We start from the raw sequence: 23,708 nt of genomic DNA on the forward strand, positions 1-23,708 counted from the left end.
TCCAGGTGTCTTCTGCACTCTTCCAGGGAATGGAAATTTCTCTTCACAAAGAGACATTCAGAGAAATGAACTAAATGGCTGTGGGGAGGAGCAAGGTCTCCTGAGCACTGTGGAGCAATCAGGACTGCGCAGCCAGGCTGGAAGCGTTTTTCCTGGTCACCAAAGAGAAATGTGCTCTGTCACCTCATCCTAACCTTCCGTATCTTCTGCTGACAAATTCCCCGGACTCTTCCCCTCAGACAGAGCTTTCAGTTGGTCTGACGGGGAGCAGTACCTGTCACCAGTAACCTGCTGGCTTTCTGAAAGGAGCTCCTACTGCAGGATTCCCTCCAGAATTCACAAGGACATCATTTCCTTTGGATGACGACTGCCCTTGGGAGGGGCGAGTGGTGGTTCCTTGGTTTGCCCACAATCTCTCCCATTCCAGGTTGTTCTCAAACAGCAAAGACTCATCCCCCCCGACCCCCGCCACACACAATCTTCATGGAAATGGAATGTTTCCTCACGTTTCAGGGGAGAACCACTTGTGGAAATCCACTCATGAAGGGTCCCCACCATCCCACTTAATGCCTGTGGAGCCCAAATGGCAAAGCAATTAACATAACCAAGCTGGTGCAAATGGTTTTCAAAGCCTGATTAGGACACTTTGAACGTGTTGCCTGTCTCCCGCCTGCCATGACGTGCTCTGTCCTCAGTGATCGTCTGCTGTTGAGGGCTCTCCACTGCACCTGGTCTGCCTGCCTGTGGGAGGAGGAACCTCCAGCATGAAACTTCGCAGTCCACTTCTGACACACTTCATCAGTCACAGCATCGTCTCCATACACACCACAGGCCTTTTCTTGCCTCACAGTTGCCCTTGCACCTTCTTTGAAGTGACTAAGCCAAAGGGACCAAAAACGTTGCTTATGTTCATGCATACTCACTGTGGAAATGGCCAACCATACACTCACCACCTGTGGTGAGATTTTTTTATCACACACCCATAGGACACCTGTCACAATATAGTCTAACATGATGGTTTCAAATGAGGTTCAAGACAAGTCATGGCATCCACCACAACCCAACCCCTAATCCTAACCCCAAACCATGCCACATACCAGACACTGGACTGTGTATCCGAAGCCTGTCCCTGACTCCAGGTGCCTGGCTCTGGACATCATGCCACAGACAATAGTGTGTCCTCTAATTTAAACCTGTAAACCCTTGAAATGTTATCATCTCATGTCTAAAACAATAAAGCAGGTTTCTGTGAAACAAGTTATATTAAATCAAGCAAATTAAATAATGCAGTGATGACATTCACTGCATTATTTAATGTGATGACACATAAGACTGAAATGCATGAGGCTGCTGCTGGCATATCAAGGCACACCCTTTCAAAGCAAAACTGATGAAAGTAAACCAGTAAACATGATATCCTCTTGATTAAAATATTCTGGGTAGCAGGAGAAGCTATTCTCAGAGTAAGAAGACCACGCACAGAATTGAAGAAAGTGCTTGCACATTATACTTTCAGTAAGACTCTTTCTTTCACAACAAAGAACTTTATGACTCATCAATGAAGAGACACCTATATTATTTTAAACATTTTATTTCTTTATTTTTAGAGAGGGGGAGGAAGGGAGAAAGAGAGGGAGAGAAACATCAGTGTGTGGTTGCCTCTCATGCACCCCCCCACTGGGGACCTGAACTGCAACCCAGACATGTGCCCTGACTGGGAATCGAACTGGAGACCCCTTTGGTTTATAGGCTGGTGCTCAATCCACTGAATCATAACACCCAGGCAGACATCTATATTTTTAAAAAACATGAATAGTTCCTTCTAATGAGAACACATTCATAGAAGTGGTAAAAAAAATACCAAAGAAGTTGTTCAATGACTACATCACAGTATAATACCCCTTCCCAGGCACTACAAAGGCTATACTGAGAAAGCAAAACTGAGAAATGTTTATGATCACAAACAAAAATTAGAATGGCTGACCATTTGTTTTGTACATGTAAACTGTTTCGAACCTTTTATAAAGTGATTTGACATTTCTTCAAAAAATTACCCTACTGTGTTCAATAACTCCACTTTGAAACACATACCTGAGAAATTGAAGACAGATGTTATAACAAACTTATACATGATTATTAATAACAGCACTGTTAACAACAACCAAAAGGTAGAAAGTATTCAAAGGTCCATCTATAAGTAAATGAATACACAAAATTTGGTTATTCTGTCACTGAAAAGGTACTGGACCCAAGGCAGGTTTGCCCTGGCAAGGTCTCATACATGTGGATTCTTGACTTCGTGCAGTAAAAACTTCGCAACACAAAGCTAGGGAATTTTGAGAGTTTGTATATTAAATGTAAAGACAGTGAAACAAAGAAAGGGCTTCAGAGAGAAGAGGCACAATCACAGCAACAAGAGTGAGCATAGGAGGAACTGCCTCTGGGGAAAGAGAAAAGTTAGACACAAAGAAGATTCTTAGAGACATGATCAGGGGTGACCCGGGACAAGCTGCCACTGCCCACTGCTCCCTGGCGCAAGTTTCACAGGGACCTTTGCAGATAAGGAGAAACAAAACAAAGATACACAGCAAAGAAGAGAAGGGAAGGCACATGTGTGCTCAACAAACAGTGCATGCTGGGTCCTTTGTTTTAGGGTTTTACCTGTTTTCTAACGTTGAGGACTTTAGAGGAGGTCTCAGAAGAGTCAGCTCCACAGAATACTCAGCTTTCCAGGGGTGCCCTTCGATGTGCTGATGCAACAAAGCAAGCACACAGAGTGGTCAGGGTCCTTCTCTGGTGAACTTCTCCTTCAGAAGAGTCACCAGAGAAGGGCTGGGACTGAGGTGGGTCTTCCCCTGTGTGGCCTGAAACTTGTAAACCATTTGCTCTCCAATGCCCTTGCTTAGAGAAGTTAGATCCTCAGACTTATTACCAGGCTGTACATCGCTGGCCTTATTTAGCTCTCAAACTCACCTTTCCCATTCCATTTGCCAAGAAATTTTCCTCGCTTTTTTACTAATCTGCCTAAACTCCATACACTTGGGGACTCATATTGGCATCGAATTTGACAACAATGATCATCTGTGGGCAGACACCAGACACCAGAGCCAAACTCAGGACCTTGGACACAGACCTTTGACTCCAAAACCTGGACCCTGCAGTGGACCCAAACCAAAACCAGGACTCCAGGAGCAAAGCCCTGTGCCCACACCTGACCCAGACCATGTGGTCCAAGGGCCAAACACCAGATGCTGGGGATTGACATTGGACCCTTATAATGCCAGATTCCATACACCACAACCTGAATCTTCATCTGCACATGGACCTTGCAGGCAAACCCAGGACACAATGCCACATCCTAAGAGGTGCAAGACTGCAGACACACAACCGAATACATTTTGACTCTGAGGCACAGGCTCTGGACACAGGACGCAGATCTGTAACCAGGATGCCACGGCCAGAATTTGGAGTTGGGGCCAGATGCCAGGCCTGCGTTGCCAGAGGCCAGAGGTAGCAGCTGAACCAGATCTTCACACTGTAAACAACCTGTGATTCAGTATGATAAAACCTTTGTCTCTCCAAATGCAAACTTCAAAATTCTACCAAACCCAGCAACAATAGGCCAAAACACTGAGTGAACAAAAAGGATGCTGACCTTGCATGGCAGATGTCCATGATCTCTCAGCTGCAACAGCTTCAGGAGTTAGCGCTGTCTCACCATTCATTCCACACTGCTGGCTTTTCAAAATTGTGGGGAATTATTCTGGCCTAGATGGAGGCATAGGTGGACATACTGTGCCTCCTCCCACAACCAAAATTAAGGACAACAAAAATTTAGAAACAAAAAACAATCTGATCTCACAGAAAATTGAACTGTACGAAAGTCCAACAACCATTCGTCAAGACTGGTAAGAGGGGTGGAGCCAGCAGCCTGCAGAGAGGGGCTGTGTCAGGTAAAAGCAGTGGTTGGTGGTCTCAGGCGCGCAGGCAGAGGCTGGCAGACCCCGGCACAGGGTGGCACTGGGCTGACACAGTGAGCCTCGCAAGGCCACTGGTTGACCTTGGACACACATTCCCGTGCAGATAAACCAGGTAAAATGGGGAGCGAGACAGACTGCGCAACCCAGGGCCCAGTGCTGTGATATAAAGCCTGAAAGCACCGATTGGAAACACCTGTGGGGGTAAGGTGCCAGGAGAGACTCCCAGCCTCACAGGAGAGTTTTTTGGAGAGACCCACAGGGTCCTAAAAGGTACACAAGCCCACCCCCCCAGGAACCAGCACCAGAAATGCCAAGGGACTGGCACAAGGGACTGAAACCCGGCAGAGAGCAGAGTGAGCACCATTGTTACCTCTTGGATCCTGCCCACACAGACAGCATCACCACCCAGCAACTAGGCTGCCACGCCCTGGTGAACACCTAAGGCTCCGCCCCTCACTACCTAACAGGTGTGACCAGACCAAAAAAGAAATGACTCAAATGGAAGAACAGATCAAAGCCTTAGAGCCAATACATATAAGCAACCAAGAGATAGCCAACCTATCAGATGCACAGTTCAAAGCACTGGTGATCAGGATGCTCACAGAATTGGTTGATTTTGATCACAAATTAGATGGAAAAATGAAGGCTACACTAAGTGAAATGAAGGGAAATGCGCAGGGAACCAATAGTGATGGGAAGAAAGCTGGGACTCACATCAATGGAGTGGACCAGAAGGAAGAAAGAAACAACCAAACAGAAAAGAATGAAGAGACAAGAATTCAAAAAATGAGGAGAGGTTTAGGAACCTCCAGGACATCTTGAAACATTCCAACATCTGAACTACAGGGGTACCAAAAGGAGAAGAGGAAGAGCAACAAGTGGAAAAGTTATCTGAACAAATAATAAAGGAGAACTTCCCCAATCTGGCAAAGGAAACAGACTTCCAGGAAGTCCAGGAAGCTCAGAGAGTCCCAAAGAAGTTGAACCCAGGGAGGAACACACCAAGGCACATCATAATTACATTAGCCAAGATTAAAATGAGGGAGAGAATTCTAGAAGCAGCAAGAGATAAGGGGACAGTCACCTACAAAGGAGTTCCCATCAGAATGTCAGCTGATTTCTCAAAAGAGACCTTACAGGCAAGAAGGGGCTGGAAAGAAGTATTCCAAGTCATGAAAGGCAAGGACCTATATCCAAGATTGCTCTATCTAGCAAAGCTCTCATTTAGAATGGAAGGGCAGATAAAGTGCTTCTCAGAGAAGGTCAAGTTAAAGGAGTTCATCATCACCAAGCCCCTATTATATGAAATGTTAAAGGGACTTATCTAAGGAAAAAAAGATAAAAAATATGAACAGTAAAAAGACAGCAAACTCACAGTTATTATCAACCATACCTATAACCAAAAGTAAACTAACTAAGCAAACAAATAGAACAGGGACAGAACCACAGAAATGGAGTTCACATGCAGGGTTAGCAACAGGGGAGTGGGAGGAGGAGAGAGGGGGAAAAGGTACAGAGAATAAGTAGCATAGACGGTAGGTAGAAAACAGATGAGGGGAGGGCAAGAATAGTATGGGAAATGTAGAAGCTAAAGAACTTATGACCCACGGACATGAACTAAAGGGGGGATGTGGGTGGGAAAGGGGGTGCAGGGTGCAGGGGAATGAAGGGGGGAAATGGGACAACTGTAATAGCATAATCAACAGAATATATTTAAAAAACTATGGGGAATTAAAAAGTAATTATTTTCCACATAACTTGTTGGCTCTAAATAGCCATATCCTACATTATCTGTAGGATAATAATTAAAATAACATAATCAGATCAATACAAGATATTCAGCATTTAATCCATGCACGAGTACAAATGAATACCAGACAATGTGGTGATATCAGGTGTATAGGACCTTGGGGAGTATGGGGAAACAGGGTCTTGTAGCAGTAAAATGGGTGATAGGTAATTTATGAAAAGTGTAGCATTCGTGGAATATTACTTTTTGTTAGGCAATCCCACAAACTATAGGACACAAGCTAAATTAATAGACTCTTCCGAATTTCATCAATGCAATCATTCAGTTGAGAATAGGTTACTTTGCTTAAATTGTTAAATCTTGTGGCAACAGCAGCAGACACGGCCTGAGAGAGGGACCAGCTGCCAGGAGGGCCTTGCATCGCCCACAGGGAGTCAAAGGACTGAGTGTCCCTGTCCAGCTCACTGTGGACCATCCTCCTCTGCCTGCAGCTGGCGGAGTGCAGCAGAAACCTCGAGTGCAAGTCGGGTGACCATGAAGCCACAACCAGGAGGTGAGCCACAGCCACACAGGCGGGACAATGGTGCAGTCAGGACCTCAGCGCTGCCGGTACATCAGGCAGCTGGGATACGGCCAAGTTTGAAACATCGATGCAGTTAGGACATCAACAAGCTGGTGAAGGACAAAGTAACAGCCAGGACACCGACACAGACAGGACATCGGCAAGGCCTAGACACCTACACAGAAAGGACAGCGGCGCAGCTCACACATCCACTCGGTCAATTATCGACGCAGATGGTACAGAAGTGGGGCTGGAGCACCGAGGGAACTGAGACATCGACAAAGACAGGGAAGTGGTGCAGCCAGGAAATCTATGCAGGTGGGGCAGCACGACCTCTACATCGACACAGACGGGACAGTGATGTGGAAGGGACACCGACACAGGCAGGACAGCAGCACGGCCAGGACCTCAAGGCTGAGGGCACCTAGACACAATAACAATTTCGGCGAGGCTGGGACATTAGCGTGGTGGGGATATGGACACGGGAGGGACATCGATGCTGCCAGGACGCCAACACACACGGGGCATTGTGCCACAAAAACGTGGACACGGCTGAAACATGAGCACAGGTCTAGCCCACAAGAGGTGCCTAGTTACCTGACATAGAGTCACCGCTGTTGTACGTGGGGGAGAGAAGGGAAAATGAACTGCAAACTCTGTTTATATGAAAGTAGTAACATCCATGGCTAAGCGCCATTCCAGTCAGCATTCATAGATCATCCCACAGCTCACAACCGTTCCTGCTGGCCTGTACGAAGCTGTTATTCCCAGAATGCCCACGAGATGGCAGCCGAGATGCACACTTGGAACACTGTACTATTTGCTTGGCCAAAACGTTCATTTGATTTTAAGGTAAAGACACAATGAAAGAGACATTTTTCATCTTCACCAATAATTTCATTAAGCAACGTATTCACCATTTTGTCCCACTGCTTTCTGCAACCTTTCACGCATCTTCATAATTCCATCTTCCCCAAAGTTTTTATCTTTTGGCCAAGCCAATATAAAACCAGTTTCAACAAGCATCACAGCATTGAAATCATATACACTGTGTTTCCTAAGTGCTCCTACTGCATTCCAGCCAGAATTCACTACAAATGGGTGATTGGAAATTCCTTATATTTGGTAGTTTGTAATACACTTCTACATAACCTCAAAAATAAAACAATTTGAATTACAAAAGAGACTGAATGGGGATCAACATACTACATACCAAAACTTATGAAAAACATCTTTACCCTTAAATGCACAGTTTCAGAAATAAAAGCTGAAAATATACAAGTTTTGTGCCTACACTTGTAACCTAAAATAGTAAATGAAATCCAGAGAAAGTAGACAGAAACGTGCATGTCGACAAATCTGCAAGTGTATCTGCATGAAATGATAGCAGTTCTTTTTAACTCTTGGAGTAGAATTTTGAATAAATGTTTTCTCATTGTTTAAGTAAGCAGTAACAAGGTAAATTAAAAATGCTGTTCAAGCACACTTGAAATAGTGTGCTTGAAACACTATTTAAGCAACTTTTTAAAATAATGACTATATTTAGCTACAAAGCAAGTTTCAACAAATGTCTCACAAACTATGCTTATTACTCTCTTTGCCATTAACCTGGAAACCAGTCATAAGGTAACTAGAAAGTCCTTATATTTAGATGTTTTAATACACTTCTAAATATCTTCCCAAAATAAATCATAGTCAGGGTGGAAAATAATTTGCACACAAAATAATAAAAATACTGCATACCAGACCAAGATCTTTCTGGTTTCAAAAATGATCAAAGCTTCAAATTATTTCTCAACCTAAGGTGATTTTTGACTCCAAGGGGACTTTAGGCAAAGTACTGAGCCTGTTAGATTGTCCTCAGGTGGACGGAAGTGAGGCTGCTGGCAGTGAACAGAGGTATTGGATGCTAAAGAGCACCTACAATGCAGAGGACAATCCCCCAAGAGAATGAATTCTCTGGCCCAAAAGGTCCATACTGCTGGGAATGAGAAACCCTACTCTGTATCATGAAGACTCCATTAGAACACAAACAGCATGTCCCTTTGCATCCTAGATCTCAAAGGCTGCCTTTCTTGGAACAGGAAGCATGGAAGCTAAAACTTAAAGAATAAAAAATGCCAGCCACCTTGCATATGTCAGGGAGAAGTGTCCTAGGCAATAGGTCAGGAGGCAAAGGAAGATCTGTCCACTTAGGACACCAGATCACACTGTGATTAAACACAGTAGTCCTCTGAGGATCCCTGCTTCTTTCCATTGCTCACACATCATTTTAATAACTTACTCATAGTGTCACTTAGAACAAAGAGTCTTGCTCTGTTAGATTCCAGATTTCACCATCCCAAGTTTTTGTCTTTGAAAATGTGGACATTTTTGCTATGTCCAAAATGTGGACCTTTTATGTTCCTCAGATTACCTACCTGGGGGCACATTTCCCACAACAACATACTTCTGATTTCTAGGACACCATGCTCCCAGGCCCTAAACTCACTTAAAATGCTAGGAAGGGTGTTACTATTTCATTTAGTCATTAACATATTTATGACTCACAAAGACAACTTTTCTAGCTCCTCACATTACCTCACTTCTTGTTTCCTTCAAGCTTTAACAGTTTCTAGGTCACCTACAGCTACAACCATGTGACAATCATTATTGCATGAGAGCATGTTTACCCTTGTAACACATGAGAATCAATGGAAAAGTATCACAAACAGATTTTAGTGAGTGATAGGAAAATAACATGCAGAAACAAATACGTAGAAATAGTAAATTAAATATATAATTTTAAAAAGTCTCAATAACAACAAAACAGGTTAAAAAAATACAACCTGGGAGTAAACTTAACAACAATGTACAGGATCTGTATGAACGAAGTTGGAAATTGTTATGCAATAACAGAAACTTAAACAAATGAAAAATATCATCTTGTTTTAGGGTTAAAAAATGGGTACCATCGTACATCTGTTTACCAAAGTTACCTATAACTGAAATATAATCTAGATGAATATAGAAATGTGGTCTCACAGGAATGGTCAGCTAAACTGGACCTGAGATGTGTACCCCAGAAACAGTCTTGACCCCTTTTCTGCTCCCCACAGGGTGGCTGTATCTGCCCCCAACCCCCCCTCACCTCATAGCCCCCACGCAGCTCACCTCCTGTGTTGGGAACCGTCCTGTCTTGTTTCAGAAGCTGTAACCCCCCCATGACTAAAGCTGGGTGAGCGACCTTGGGACCATAAGCCACTAAGGAGACAAAACCTTATCTCCCTGGCAGGAGCTCCGCTTCTGCTCCTTTTACTTCTTCCATAACTGGCCCCCAGTGCTTGGTCGGTTAGTCACTGACAGGTAAGATTCCCCAAAGGGGGGAACAATCTAAGACAGGCACGATCACATGGGAGGCCCCCAAGGAAGGACTTGGGGGGCTACAGCAAAGGAGATGATGAACCCTCGCCCCTGGGCTTTGACAAAGCCTGAGTCCTCATTCTGTCTGCAAGAAGTCTCGTAATCTCTTGGCTGCCTTACTTCAGCTGCCTGACTTAAGCCTGAAACAACGAGAGGGTGGTGCAGCCCTGTGCTGGACAGGGCTGGTTCCTGGGGCAATCAGGCCTAAGAAAGAATATGTAAAATCCTGTGAAACCTGCTTTGTTTAGAATGCTCTCAATTAGATAAAGGTCCAAGGAAGAAGTGAGTTTGTTCCTCAAAAGTTTTATTGCTCTTTAGCTATCTGACCCTGACTCAAAATAGGCCCTCAGAGTTCTTTGTTATCTATTGTTTACTCCTCATTGCCTGACAATGATTAATGAGCTTTACCTGTATTCTTGTGCAAACAAACCCAATAAAAGCCCCTTGAGGAAAAGGCTCTTGGATCTTCCCCTTGAGAGACTGGCCACCTTTCCTCCCCAAGCAAATCATGTTTTGGTAGACTTATTCTCACCAGTGGCAGCTGGGGGGGCCCTGTGGGAGAAGTCCCCCACACTCCTATCCCTGGACTGCGTTGCTTGCATCGAGTTAGCCTGTGAGCGTCACCTCATGACCATGGAGACTGGCGCCGGCGGTGTCTAACCTCCAGTCTGCGTGGTTGCTCGTCTCTCCACCAGAACTGCCCGCCCCCCCACACCCACCAGCCTAAATACGCCTCCCACCCAGCCCCGCCCCATCTGTGGCCCCCCCCCACCTCCTGCCTCGGAGCATAGACATACCTCGCCCCTCATCTGTAGGTTCGATGTTTAGTGGTCCATTTTAACAAACAAGCCAGGAATTGAGTATACTTGCTAGCATGCAGTTTAATGAAGAAATACATTAATAACATATACTTTATACAATTAAAGAATACTCTGAAAAATAACTTGTTAAGTGAATAAAAGGACAAGACACACACTGGGAGAAAATATGAATTACCTAAAACACAGAGTACAAAGAATTAAAAGTGAAAGACTGGGAAGACACACAGGATGGTGCAAACGCAGCTTTACAGTTGTTCACATGGAAAATCATGTCATAATTACTAAACAATAAGACAACAATAAACTTTGTTTCTTGTCCTCACAACTCTATACCTCCTTTTGCCCCACCCTGTCTTATGCACACATAAACCACATGAAAATTACATAATAACATGCAGTGGACTTCAAGGTAGAAAGCATGACTAGAAATGAAGAGCACTTCATATCAATGAGTTTAACTTACCAGGAAGATCCAAGTTCACCATGTACTTAGTATCATAAACTTAGGTTACATAGAACAGACACAAACAAAAATGTATAATCATAATAGATTATCAAACCTCTCTCATCAGGAATACAGCACACCTCTTTCAGAAACAAGAGACCAGCTCACAAAATTCAGTAAGGGTGCAAGAAACACCATGAGCAGCAAATTGGATTCAACATTCACAGATAACCAACAGACTATACACAACTTTTCCTGCTGACCTGCTCTAAGGTGTTATTTCCAGAATAAACACGAGATCACAGCAGAGATGCACACTTGGAACATTTTTTACATTGACCATATTGTAATGAAACAAGTTTCAAAAAAATTCTAAGGATTGCAACTACATGATGTTTCTTACTCTCATTGTAGATAATCTAGAAATTAGTTGTAAAATGTAACTAGAAAGTTCTTACATTTAAAAGTTATAAATATACTTCTAAATAACCCTCAAAATGAATCACCATTGGAGTTAAAAATAATTTCAACTGAATAATATTAAAATATATTAACAACCTATGGAAAAATGTAGTAATAAATCTTCACATTAAGGGGAAGCAGTTGAAAATTCACATGTTTTGCATCCATATTACAAACCCAGAATAATAAATTAAATCCTGGAAAGTAGAAGAATGGAATAGACAAGGAGAGATGTCTGGAAGAGTATATACTTAAAACAGTAGCAGCTGTTACCTGTTTGGGTTGGATTTTGAATTAATTTTTATTTTTCTCTATAATTCAAGTAAGCTGCCAAAAAAAAAAAAAAAAGCATTCTCAGTTTGGGTAATAGAACAGTGTGAGAGGAAAACACAGCATAATTTAAGAATAATAAAAACCTGGGCTGTTGTGGAAACAACACCAGAGGCCTTTTCTCTGCTCACCCAGCCGGATCTCCTTGCCCAGAGGGGCCCCTTTTCCAAAATGCACTTCTTTGTGCACAAATTCAGTCAAGCAGAGAGGAAATGACGGGACCAAAACAGAATGAGCACAGCAGCACTGAGCAGCACAGCCTGAGGGGGGACTTGGCCCGGGGCTGCCTCATTCCAGGGCCCCCTCACAGACAAGAACCTTCACAACTAAGCAGCAGCAGCATTGGGCTGACCCACCGAGGTGCTGCTTCATGACTCACCTGTAACAACACTGAGCTTCCTAACAGCCATGCTGCACTCACAGCCATGCTGCACTCACAACCATTAGTACCAAAACAGAGGTATTCGCACTAAAAAGAGTTTCCTTCTTCCCCACCCCCCAGTTCTGGAACTCCTGCTGGCATTGAATTGGAGCCAGTGACCACAACTTCACAGACACCAGATGCCACGGACAGACTCAGAACCTGACACAGGCCCTGGACTCCAGAACCTGGGCCCCAGAGCAGACCCAGAACCAAAAAGTAAACTCCAGACCCCAGACCCACCCCAAAACTGTCCCCACAACCCAGGCCAGACCATGGACCCTGAATGCCAGACCCCAGACACCACAGACTGGCAGAGAACCCTGAACACCAGGTTCTGTACATCAGACTCTAGAGCCAGAGCTGCACACGGACCCCACACACCCACCCAGGATACATAGCCACACCCAAAGAGACTCCAGATCCCAGACACACAGCCAAAGACAGATTTAGCTTCAGGCCACAGACCCAGCCAGAACCCCACAGCCAGACTCCAGAGCTGGAGCTGGGCAATGCAGCCCACTTCCCAGATGCAGGAGCAGAAGTGAGTCCTCACAGTGTGAAAAGAGCCAGGGCCTGATAAAGGACATTCCTGACTCTCTAAGTCCAAGTGTTACAGAACAAACAAGGGGGCCTGGGATGACATACTATTATTGAAAGAAGGCCCCGGGTCCGTTATGTCCGCCGCCAGAGGAAAGACGTCTCTCAATGCCAGAGATTCGTGAAAAGGAAAGGAAACGTTTATTTAATGCTATACAAACTTAAAGTAGTGACCTAATGTCTTTACCAAAATCCCAAAGTCCCTTAAAACACCCACAAACAGACACAGTCCTTCCTTCCTTCCCCCTTTGCCCAGTCCAGAGTACCGTATCTCAGGAAAGGAAAAAGAAGTCCATGGCTCAGGCAGTCCTCTGGTTCTTCCCAGTTAGTACTCCCTCTCGACTGGGAGACCTCCCTGGGTTCCCGGCACCCTCGGCTGAGTCACCGGGATCTCTGCTAAAACCAGGTGGTGGTTCCCCCTTCTAAAGCTGTGGGGGTCCCCACTCTGCCAGGTCGTGTGGTTCCCTCTCTCTGGGATGCGGGAGTCTCCACCCTGCTAAAGACGCGTGGTTCTCTCCCTCAGGGCTGCCGTGTGGTTCTCCCTCTCTCAGGGCTGCACATGGTTCTCCTCCTAAAGCAGCATGGTTCTCCCCTCAATGGCCGCCAAATCTGGGTTTTTAAATCCCCGCGGCCAATCTTCCTCTGCAGCCTCATTTCCGACTCCTCCCACACTCGGCTTCACATGCCAGAACTCGTATCCTTCCAGCTTTACTGGGCTGCCATCATGAGTCTGGGCAGGCGTGGCCCCATGTCCTGGAGCCAATCCTCTCTGAGCTCCCACGCAGGCGCTGTAACGCAGGGGACCCGCCCCCCCAGTTACATCTAGGTGGGGAAGTTACTTCCATCCCCCTGGCTTAGAGCTGATCACAGCTACTTAACATATCTATGCAACCAGTCAAAGGCTATAGATACGTTAAATGGTTAAATGACCAACCCAGAGGTTAGCTGCAAGGCTGTTGCTATGCAAAACAGCTCTCAATGGCCCTGCTTCATTTGTCCCTTCCCCCAACCCACACCCTGGGGTGGGGGATGGAGACATCTTAAAATCTCCTGGACACCTTAAGTTCTGGACCCCATTTCAAATGCCTATTTGGGCCCCCCTCTTGGCTGCACCCTGTAACACAAGCAGCTGGCCTCTAAATAGCTTTTCACGCCAATGTAAGTGTACAGGGGAAGAAAATAACTCTGCTGTTATTTTCTCGGCACTGCTAAATTACATCAAGCCCTGCAGAACAGCACAAAGAGGCAGACAGAGCAAATATAACAGTAACACTTACTCTTGCCAGGAGGTGTCCGTGATCTCTCAGCCGCTGCACTTTCCCGAAGTTGGTGTCCCGCCCATGAATGTCACATGGCCGTCTCACCAACACTGTGGGGGGTTAAAAAGTTATTTTTGCCATACCTTCTAAGTTCTAACAGCTGGGATAACAATCACATTGACATAATCTGATTAACGGGAGGTAGTCAACATCTAATACAAGGGCAAGGAGAATTCATATTACAGTGAATACCAAACATAATGAGGTAATACGGAGTACAGGGTATTTTGGAAAGTGGAAGAACAGAGTCTCAGAATTCAAAGGTGAAACGTGGACATGCAGGTAATTTAGAAAAAGGGCAGCATACCTGGCAGGCAGATTTTTGTCGGGCAGCCCCAAAACTCTAAGACACAGGAGCATGTATCAGAGGCTCAACGAGCTGTTGCTCGGAGCCTTACTGTCTGAAGCTGAGGTGACTGTGCTGAAGCTCTTCCTACACCAAACTGTGGCAACGAAACCTCTTGGGAAGAAACGAGATGACGACCCTGAGCAATTTCTCCGTCTTCCCTTCCCTAACCGCCAGCGTGGCATCATCGACCTGCCGGGCGCACAGCGCCGCCCTCAGCGCAGCGCGACGCCCCGCTCTCACCCCGCGGAAAAGGGGACGTCCGTCGCCCCGTCACCGCGCTCCCAGGACGCGGCTTTCCCACGGTTTCTTCCTTTCATAACCAGGGAAGGGAGGGAGAGGAAGCCGGGGGGCCTTCTCGGGCACATCCACGTGAACCCCCAGCCGGCCCGGCTCTGCGAACCCCCAGATCCCCCCCCCCCCCCCGCACCCCGCCCGCCCACAAGAGGCCGGTGGCCCAGTGTGCCTGTCATTCGAGGTGAGGCCGCTCCGCTCCCCTTTCCTTCCCACGGGTGAGAGGGACGCCCCCAAACCTGTGTGAGTGTTGACGGGAGAGACCTGGTTCTTCTTGCTGACGCATGTGAAGAATTACATATCAGCAAATCTAGTAGCATGTAATCAGTTTATTAGTGGTCTGCTTCCATGGAAGAGACCAGGACTGGCTAGAGTAGGGGTGAAAGGCAAAGTTTCAGGGCGAAGCAAAGGAACAAAAGCAAGAGAGGCTGAAGACCGGGGTGGCAAGCCCCTGGGCAGCCTGAGGCCGGGTGGCCAGAAGCCCTGTGGCCTGAGAGCCAAGAGCAACCGGAGCCCCAGAGAGCGGGGAGCAGGGCGGGGGGAGGGGGGCGGTGGAGATCGCTTTGTTCAGAGGACTTATATAGTTGGTGGGATGGGAGGAAAAAAAGTTACAAATTGATTAACGAGTAAATGCGGCGCCAGCTTTCCTGGGGAATGTGACTACCCGCATTTAGGGATGCATGGGGGTCTGTCTTCCCGAATCCTTATCTTGCTGCAGACTCCATTTGGTCATCCTGTTGTAAAACAAATAGGTGACAGCAGGCAGTTACTTAAAATTGGGGCACTTTCCACGGTTATTTATGGGCTCTTTCTGTAAGCATCAGGGACTCCCTTGTAAGACAGATAGTGACCAGAGGTAGGCAATTAACCAAAGTTGTTTTATGGGCTCTTTCTGTGGGCACCGGGGACCCTCTCCCACATTCAGGCCTTGGGATGAAAGCACAGTGTCAAGGCTTTCTTTCCCAGGTTGTGGAAATGTTACATAGAACTTCAAGGACTTCCCTTCTGTCTTGCTAACATAGTGTTTCTTGTGATGTTGGAACACCTGGCAATATCATCAGACCAGGCTCAGGACTGCTGAGTCAGCATGCGAGACTTCTCTCCTCCCTGCCTCGGTTTACTATTTATTCCACCTAATTGGTAAAAGGTGTTTCCTGGCAACCAGGGTGCTCAATGCAGGCCAGTGGCAGTACTGCAGTCTCAGAGTTCTTCCTATGCTGTCTCCTGCCCCAGGAGCGGGCCGCCTCTGGTCCCATCTCCACCCCATCGCCCTCCCAAACCCACCTTCCAGTCTCCCAAGGTCTGCGGCACCTCCGCCCACCTGCAGGTCCTGGGCCCCAAACCTCAGTTCTCTCGGTTCCACCCAGATTCCACGAGGGCCCTTCCCCCTCCCACCCCCAAAGTAACTGTTCAAACCTCCCCCAGGTGTCGCGGCCCACCCCCTCTGGAAACCACCACTTCTCAACACAGCGCACCAGGGTCCCACCCTCCTTCCAGACCCGCACCGCCCTTCGCTTCTCACCCAGGCTTCACCCCCCAGCCCGGATCCCGACCTATGGGGATCACTGCCCCGCCGGCACCTCCATGGCCCCTCCGTCTCTCACGGGGCAGCGGCCTGGTCACTCCTCCCCCAAAGTTCCCGGAGGCACATCCCCCCCCACCCCACTCTCCACACCCTCCCTCCTTTCCGAGACCTTCCTCCCCACAGCCCCACTGACGCCCCTCCGCCCACGCGGGCTCACCCGCCGTCCTGTCTGGGTCCTGTGGCCGCTGGGGGAGGGGGTGGGGCGGACGACGAGTGGGCGGAGTGGGGACAGGCTGGACCTGAGAAGGGCGCTGGCGTGGGCCCACAATGAGGAAATACAAGGATAAAAAACAGATTGAAAGTGAACAATTGGAAAAAGATACATTATGCAAACATAAACCAAAGTAAAGCTATAGAATAACGTACAGTCAATTCGAAGTCAAAAAACATTGCTAGATATAAAAAGCACTTGATATCAAGAAGTTCCAAGTTTGTGTGCACTTACTAACGTAAACTCCGATTATAAAGGACAGAGATTAGAGGAAAAACAGTCAAATGTATAATCATAGATTTAACGCACTTCTCATTCGAGGGTAGAACATTCTTCTTTCTGAACAAATATACCTCCACAAAAGTCAGTAAGGATATAAAAAACAACATAAACAGCAAATTGGACTCAACATTCATAGATGCTCTGCTACAACATTCCTGCTGACCTGAACCAAGGTGTGATTCCGAAGACGTACACGAGAGGGCAGCAAAGATGCACACCTGGAACATTTTTAAACCTTACCAGACTTAATTATAAAGTATGTTTCAATAAACTTTAACAGCTTGAAACTGTATAAAGCATGTTTCTTGCTTTCATTGCAGTTAATCTAGAAACCAGTAACAAAAGGTAACTAGGAAGTCTTTATGTCTAGAAGTCATGAAATATGCTTCTAAATAACCCCCCAAAATAATCGAAACAAGCCAGGCAGTGAAAGACAAATACCACATGATCTCACCTTTAACAGGAACCTAAATAACAAAACAAAGAAACAAACAAAATGTAACCAAAGACACTGAAGTAGAGGACAGGCTGACAGTGACCACAGGGGGGAGTAGAAGGAATTTAAGGGGACAATGGGAAGGGTTCATAGGAACAAACTTAAAGGACACATGGTCATAAACTAAGGGGAGGGTGGTAATGGGAGGGAAGTGGGGAGGGGTGGGGGGGTGCAAATGTGGGGGGGGCTGGATTGGGAGTAAAAAGGAGAAAACTGTATTTGAACAATGATAAGAAAATAAATTAATTAAAAAAAACAAATCACAGTTGGAGTTAGAAAATAATTTGAACTGAATGATAATAGAAATACTTCATACTAACAGGAAAATGTACAGCCTTAAGTGAATATGTTAGCAAAAAACAAAAGCCCCAAAATTCACAAGTTTTGCCCCCATCTTAAGATGATGCTGTGATGAGAACAGGAGTCTTTTCTTTGCCCACCCAGCCCAGTCTCTCGTCAGTCAGAGAGGAATATTCTTTCTAACTGCTTCGCCCACAGTGTCTGCTTTTCTCATTTGCACCTTATTCATGTGCAATTGCAGCAGTTCTGACAGAGGGAACTCCTAAACTTTTCATCTCTAAACTTGACCTGAACCTGGGTCTGCCATTTACAAGCTATGTTCTTTCGGCAAAGGAACAAACCTCGTAGGGTCTTTTTTACTGTCACTTGTAAATCTTCTCATTTTCATGGCTTATGACATTCAGAGCAGAAAGACCTGGACTCAAGACTGGGCTTTGCCTCCTGAGGCCACACGAGGCCACGTTAAACCTCACAGTGCTGAGTGGCCTGGAGTCAGAAGCATTCCAGAATCCCATGTCGGTCCAGACAAAGCACTCACAAAAAGTGACCTGAGACGTGCACCCCAGAAACAGCCTGGGCACCCTTTCCTGCTCCTCACAGGCTTGCTGGAGCTGCTCCTCCCACACTCTCCCCCCTCCCCGCCATGTGCCTCACCTCATGCCTCCTCCCACTGCTCACCTGATGCCCCTTGGCCCCCATCACTCACCTCATCTCTGGCCTGGCCCCACACCTCATGGCCATGCCCTACCACTTACTGGGGGCACCTCACTTCATGTCTACCTGTTTACTTGTCTGACCTGAGTGTGGTCCAAGGGGCCGGTCCTGGCCCAGCTTCTCACCTCAGCCTGCTCCCTAACATGACCCTGGCCGTTTGCCTCAGGGTGGCCCTGCTCCTCATTTATTACTTTAGATGTCAGTGGTCTATTTATGTGAAAATAGCCAGGAACCAGATATAGTCATAAACAGTAAATTTAATAAAGACTAAAATTAATAACATAGACTTTACAAACTTAAAAAACAACCTATAAAAGAAGTTGTTCCAAGAATAAAAAGTCAAGCCACCAACTGGGAGAAAATGTTAGTGAGACTCATATCTGATTAAAAAAAAAACAACTTCAAAATACACAAAGGATTCTAAAACAAAACAAAACAAAACAAAAAACCACTAAAAATGTGTGAGGATCTAAACAGACACCTAGCCAAGGGAAATAGACAGTGTGGGCATAAAAAAGGGGGTGCTATGGAAAGTAACCTCTTAGTGATCTGATCATGAATTCCTAATTGAGCAGGCCGTGGTTGGTAGACACACCCCAGACATACAACTTATCTTTATCTTAAGCAAGCTTTGTGAACGGTTTCTGTGTGTCTATACTAATATACCTTTGAAATGCCCCTTGGCCAATACTAGCTTTGCCCCTCCCACCCTCATGTAATCTTCTTCATGTTTCCTCGATTCCAAATGCATAAAAGAAGTGCAACACTGAGTGCCTTTTAAGTGCTGCTCAGAGGTAACGAGTAGACACTAGACACTGAGACGTGAACAGTGCTGCACAGATTAGTTTTCTCTGCTGCCCCCATGGCCAGTCTGTGGCTTGAAAATGGAATATTCTCAGGTGAGTGTGTGGACTTACATGGAAATAGACTATTAATCTTCCATTCTAGAGGACAGAATAGTAGATAAAAATGATAAAAACGTGCCTTTCCATAATCAAAAGACCATCAATGCCAGAAGCTGACAAAATTAGGAAAGCTTGACATGGTGCTTCTTTGAACATTTCACAAGATCTATAACGAAAAGATGACATTTACTTGGGAGAGGTAGTTTAAAGTGCACACAGTACAAGACAGATGAAGAGTTATTTGTGTATCTTTTTATTACTCTAAAATTGTGTTTCTCTCAATGTGAATGTGACAAACAATTACTGCACACGGTACCTAGTGTGCATAACAGGGGAAAGCGAAACACAGGACATACTGGTCCTAAAACACTGCCCGCACTGTGGTGTCATTCTGAAGAAAAACACTAGGTGGCAGCAGGGATGTGCTTTTCCTATGACTTCAACTTTGGCGTTACACTCAAGGGCAGCAGAAAAGAGCTCCTCCCGGTCATGTCCACTCAAGGGTGCATGCCCTTCCCAGGATGCACACTAGACGACTGCAGAGAAGTATATTTCCTGGTGAACTGCACTCAGCTTTTGTTCACTAGTTGCACACCAGATAGCAGAAGCCAAGAGCACTTTCTGGTAACCTCCACTCTGTGTTGTGCACAAGATGAAACACTAGCCGGCAGCAGAGAACACATTTTCTTGGTGATCTTAACTAAGATGTTATTTCTGGTTTCCTCACAGCAACAGAGAAATGCTTTTCTTCGTGACTTGCACTAGGGTGTTATTCCCAATTTGCACACTTGGTGGCAGCAGAGAAGTACTTTTCCTGGTAAATACTAAAGTCTTCTTCCGAAGAAACTTAGAGATAACAGCAGAAAAGAACTAGTCCTGGTGATGTCCACCCAGGTGTTGGTCCTAAGATGCATACTCCATGCCAGTTAAGAATTGACTGGTGACCCAACTTAGGTGTTAGTCTCAGGTGCACAAGGGAAGGCAGCAGAGTAAAGCTCTTTCCAGCGTGCTCCACTCTTGTGTTACTTTAAAGATGTAACTAGATGCCAGCAAAAATAACTTTTTACCACGTTATACCTTCAGCTGTTAGTCACCAGTTGCACAGTACATAGCATAACAGAAAAGCATTTCCTGATAACCTGGATTCCAGTGTTATACTCCAGATGAGCACTAGGTGGCAGCAGAGGGGAGCATTTCCGGGCGACCTTTACTTAGGTGTTACTCCCAAGAAATACCCGAGATGGCAACACAAAATTACTTTTTGTGACGGCATACACTCAGGCATTCTTCACTAGTTGCACACTAGATGGCAGCAGAGAACTGTTTCCTGACAACCCTCACTCCTGTGTTAGTCCCAAAATGCAAACTAGACGCAAGCAGAGAAGAGTGTTTCCTGCAAGTTCCACTGAGCTGCTATTCCAAACATGAACACTAGATGGCAGAAAAACAGAGCTTTTCCTGGTGATGTCCACGCTGGTGGTGTTCCCAAGACACGAATTGACGACAGTAGAGAATAACTCTTACGATGACCTGCAATTAGTTTCACTAGATGCACTATCTAGTTGCACACCAGACAGCAGCAGAGGAAACTCTTTTTTCACGACGTTCACTCAGCTGTTACATGAGAGAGCAGCAGAAAAGAGCATTTCCACCAAAAATTAAAGTTACCATGTGACCCAGCAATATCACTTTTGGGTATAAACCCAAAAGAATTGGAAGCAGGGACTCAAAGAGATATTTGAAAACTAATGTTCGTAGCAGCTTTGTGCACAGCAGTCAAGAGAGGGGGGAGGTGCCGTGTGGAGGTGGAGGCAGAGGGCACACCGAGGGCGGCTGCGGCCCAGGGCACCAGCGGCTGCACAGACCAGCAGGAGACGGGAGAAGGGACGGAACGGACGCCCCCTCACAGTCCCTGACGTCCTGATGGCGGGACTTCTAGCTGGGAGCTGGGAGAGGATAGGTTTCTGTTGTTGAATCTGCCATCACAGCCTGTTTTTGTGTGTTGGTTTTTTGGTTTTGCGTGCCTACTTAAAAAGTAAAACAAAATCAGAGCTCGTGTCAAAAGAGGCAGGTGTGGGCACCACCCCTGGTTCAGTCAGTGGGAGGAGAATGAGGGGGGATGTCTAATCTTCAGGCAGGAAGCAGGCCACCCAGATCCCCAGTGTTAGCAGAGCGAGAAGGTAGCGGGGAATCTGCCCCTCTTGCCAGGACTTCGGGGGCCCCAGCAGCAATGTGACCCCAGAGCTGCTAGACAGGAAGGAGCCAGGGCAGGAGGAGGCAACGTCCCCCACCACTGGGAGCCTGGTCCAGTGACACTGAGGCCTCAGGAGCAGGGAGAGAAGGCCTGCCAGAGAGCCCCAGTGGCACACAACAGCCAGTGGACCTCACCTGCGAAAACTCAGGCGGCTGCCCTTCGCCAGGTACTTAACAAAAGAACTACCATACGCTCTAGCAATCTCACTTCTGGGTGTGTGCCCGAAGGAAATGAAATCGCTGCATCGAAGAGGTGTCTACCCTCCGTGTTCACGGCAGTGCTACTGACAGCACACCGAGGCAGCCCGTGTCCCTCAATGGATGGGTGGATAAAGGAAATGTGGCCTACATCCATGGGGTGATATGTTTTAGCCACGACGAGGTAAAAAGCCAGCCATCTGTGACAGGGTGGATGCAGCTTGAGGGCATGATGCTTAGTAATATGAGTTACGCACAGAGAGACAAACGATGCGTGATCTCACTTATTCGTGGAAACTAAAAACAAAGCAAAAAAGCTCATAGGACGGAGGCAGGCCGGTAGCTGCGGGGTGGGAGGTGGGGAGTCGTGCGGCGGCAGCCAGAGCGCCGGCTTCAGTCGGGAGCGGGGTGGGCTCTGGGAACACCGCGTGTGCGGGCTGTGGGCCGCAGCTGACCACGTCCCTCCGTTTTACCCTTGGAAGTGGCCTGGGGGGCAAATCTCAGGAGGGGCCCGGCGGGAGCTACGTGAGGGGGCGGAGGCGCCGGCGGCTCCTTGGGTGGGCATCATTTCCCCACGTACATCACCCTGACGTTGTGTGCCTTCAACTCACACGTCTGGAACCCCCCCCCCCAAACCCTTAGGACCATAAAGAGCAAAACCACGCAGTGTTTAAGGAAGGCGCTTGGAATGGGTGGGGAGGGCTGATGGGGCCAGACACCAGGAGCACTGGGGTTGGTGCAGGTATGAAGGCCAGAGCCGGGGCGGGGGGTGGGGCACGAGTGGGGAGTGGGCTTGGCTTCTGCCAGCGCACTGGGGTGTCCGCCCCAAGGCGCATCACCGGGCGGCCCACCGGCCTGCCGTGCCCAGGCACCAGGGTTTCTCAGGGAGGCTGCCCTAGCACCGCTGGGACGCGGCACTGGGCACCCCCCTGCCCCCCCCACTTCTGGCCTGAGCGTTCTCCCCAGGGCTGCAGCTCTGCCTTCCAGATGCGGGGCGGGGCTCCCTCTCCAAAATGAACCGGGTCATCGTGGGGAACAGGCCTGCTGACGCCCCCAGTTTGCGTACCACAGGTGAGGCCGCGAAGCCACGTCTCCCTCCAGAGCAGCCCGTGCGGCCCTTTTACTGTTCTAGGGGATCGTCTCTAGAAGGCTGACCAGCTGGGGTGATTTGTGACAGCCTCAAGCTTGGCCACTCCCCCTAACGACTGGACCGATCAGCGCCGGCCGCCTCGGCTTTTGGTGGCTCTGAGGAGCTCTCACGGGGCTGCCGCCCAGCTGCCCCCCCCCCCCTCCCCAAGGCCCAACCGCTCCCTTCTCCATTCTCGCTCCCTTCTCGGGTTTGCGCAAATGCTCCTCTGTTCGCAGAAGCCCTCACCCTCCTTGTAGCAGAGCCGGTGCCTCGAGCCCCAGGCCTCCGTGGGGCTCGCCCTCACTCTCGGCTCACCGGCACCTTCGCCGCCTGCACACACACAGGTCTCGGCGCCCTGCGCTCAGAGCTGCTGACGCCCGTCAGCCACTGGCTTCTGGTCCCCTGCTGTCTGGTCCCATCGGCTACACTTCCTCGTGCTGTGTTACGGCGGGATTTGGAAATAAGCAGCAAATAACTGCATGTGTCCACTCTGCGATCTCCGGAAGCCTCCGTCACTCTTTGCCAACTTACCCTGAGGTCCCTACCTCCCCAGAGAGCCTGACAGACGGTGGGAGTACCGACTGACATGCATGCTTGTGCTCAGCTCGCTGCCTTAAGGAAGAGCCGTACACCTTCGTTTCTCTCTGCGTCTACTTACCGAGGCCCTGCCATAGGCCCGAGGGTGGAACGGCATCTCCGCTCTGGGGGAGCTGGCATTCTCTGTGGCGGTGACTGCCACAGACGACAAGCCAATCAGCACTGTCGAGGGCCCCCAAGTCCCGTCGGAGAGCAGAGTGCCGGGGAGTACCAGGGGCCCGCCGAGTGGTGGTCGACGTGGGCTTCCCTGAGCGGGGACGGTGCAGCTGGCCTGTTGGTGACCAGAGGAGCCAGCTAGACCAAGGC

At 47.7% G+C, this 23,708-nt stretch overlaps 1 long non-coding RNA gene across 1 annotated transcript; it reads right to left on the reverse strand.

Annotated features, from left to right (window-relative positions):
- Window positions 1-5,799: 5,799 nt before the first annotated feature.
- LOC118501534 lies at window positions 5,800-21,940 on the reverse strand. The gene is made up of 3 exons (XR_004904155.1): window positions 21,930-21,940; window positions 15,926-15,931; window positions 5,800-6,190 (listed from the first exon to the last, which is right to left on the reverse strand). It is a non-coding gene; the product is annotated as an uncharacterized LOC118501534 (long non-coding RNA).
- Window positions 21,941-23,708: the final 1,768 nt, after the last annotated feature.

This window comes from Phyllostomus discolor, chromosome 7 (assembly GCF_004126475.2).
Source record: "Phyllostomus discolor isolate MPI-MPIP mPhyDis1 chromosome 7, mPhyDis1.pri.v3, whole genome shotgun sequence".
Lineage (NCBI taxonomy): Eukaryota > Metazoa > Chordata > Mammalia > Chiroptera > Phyllostomidae > Phyllostomus > Phyllostomus discolor.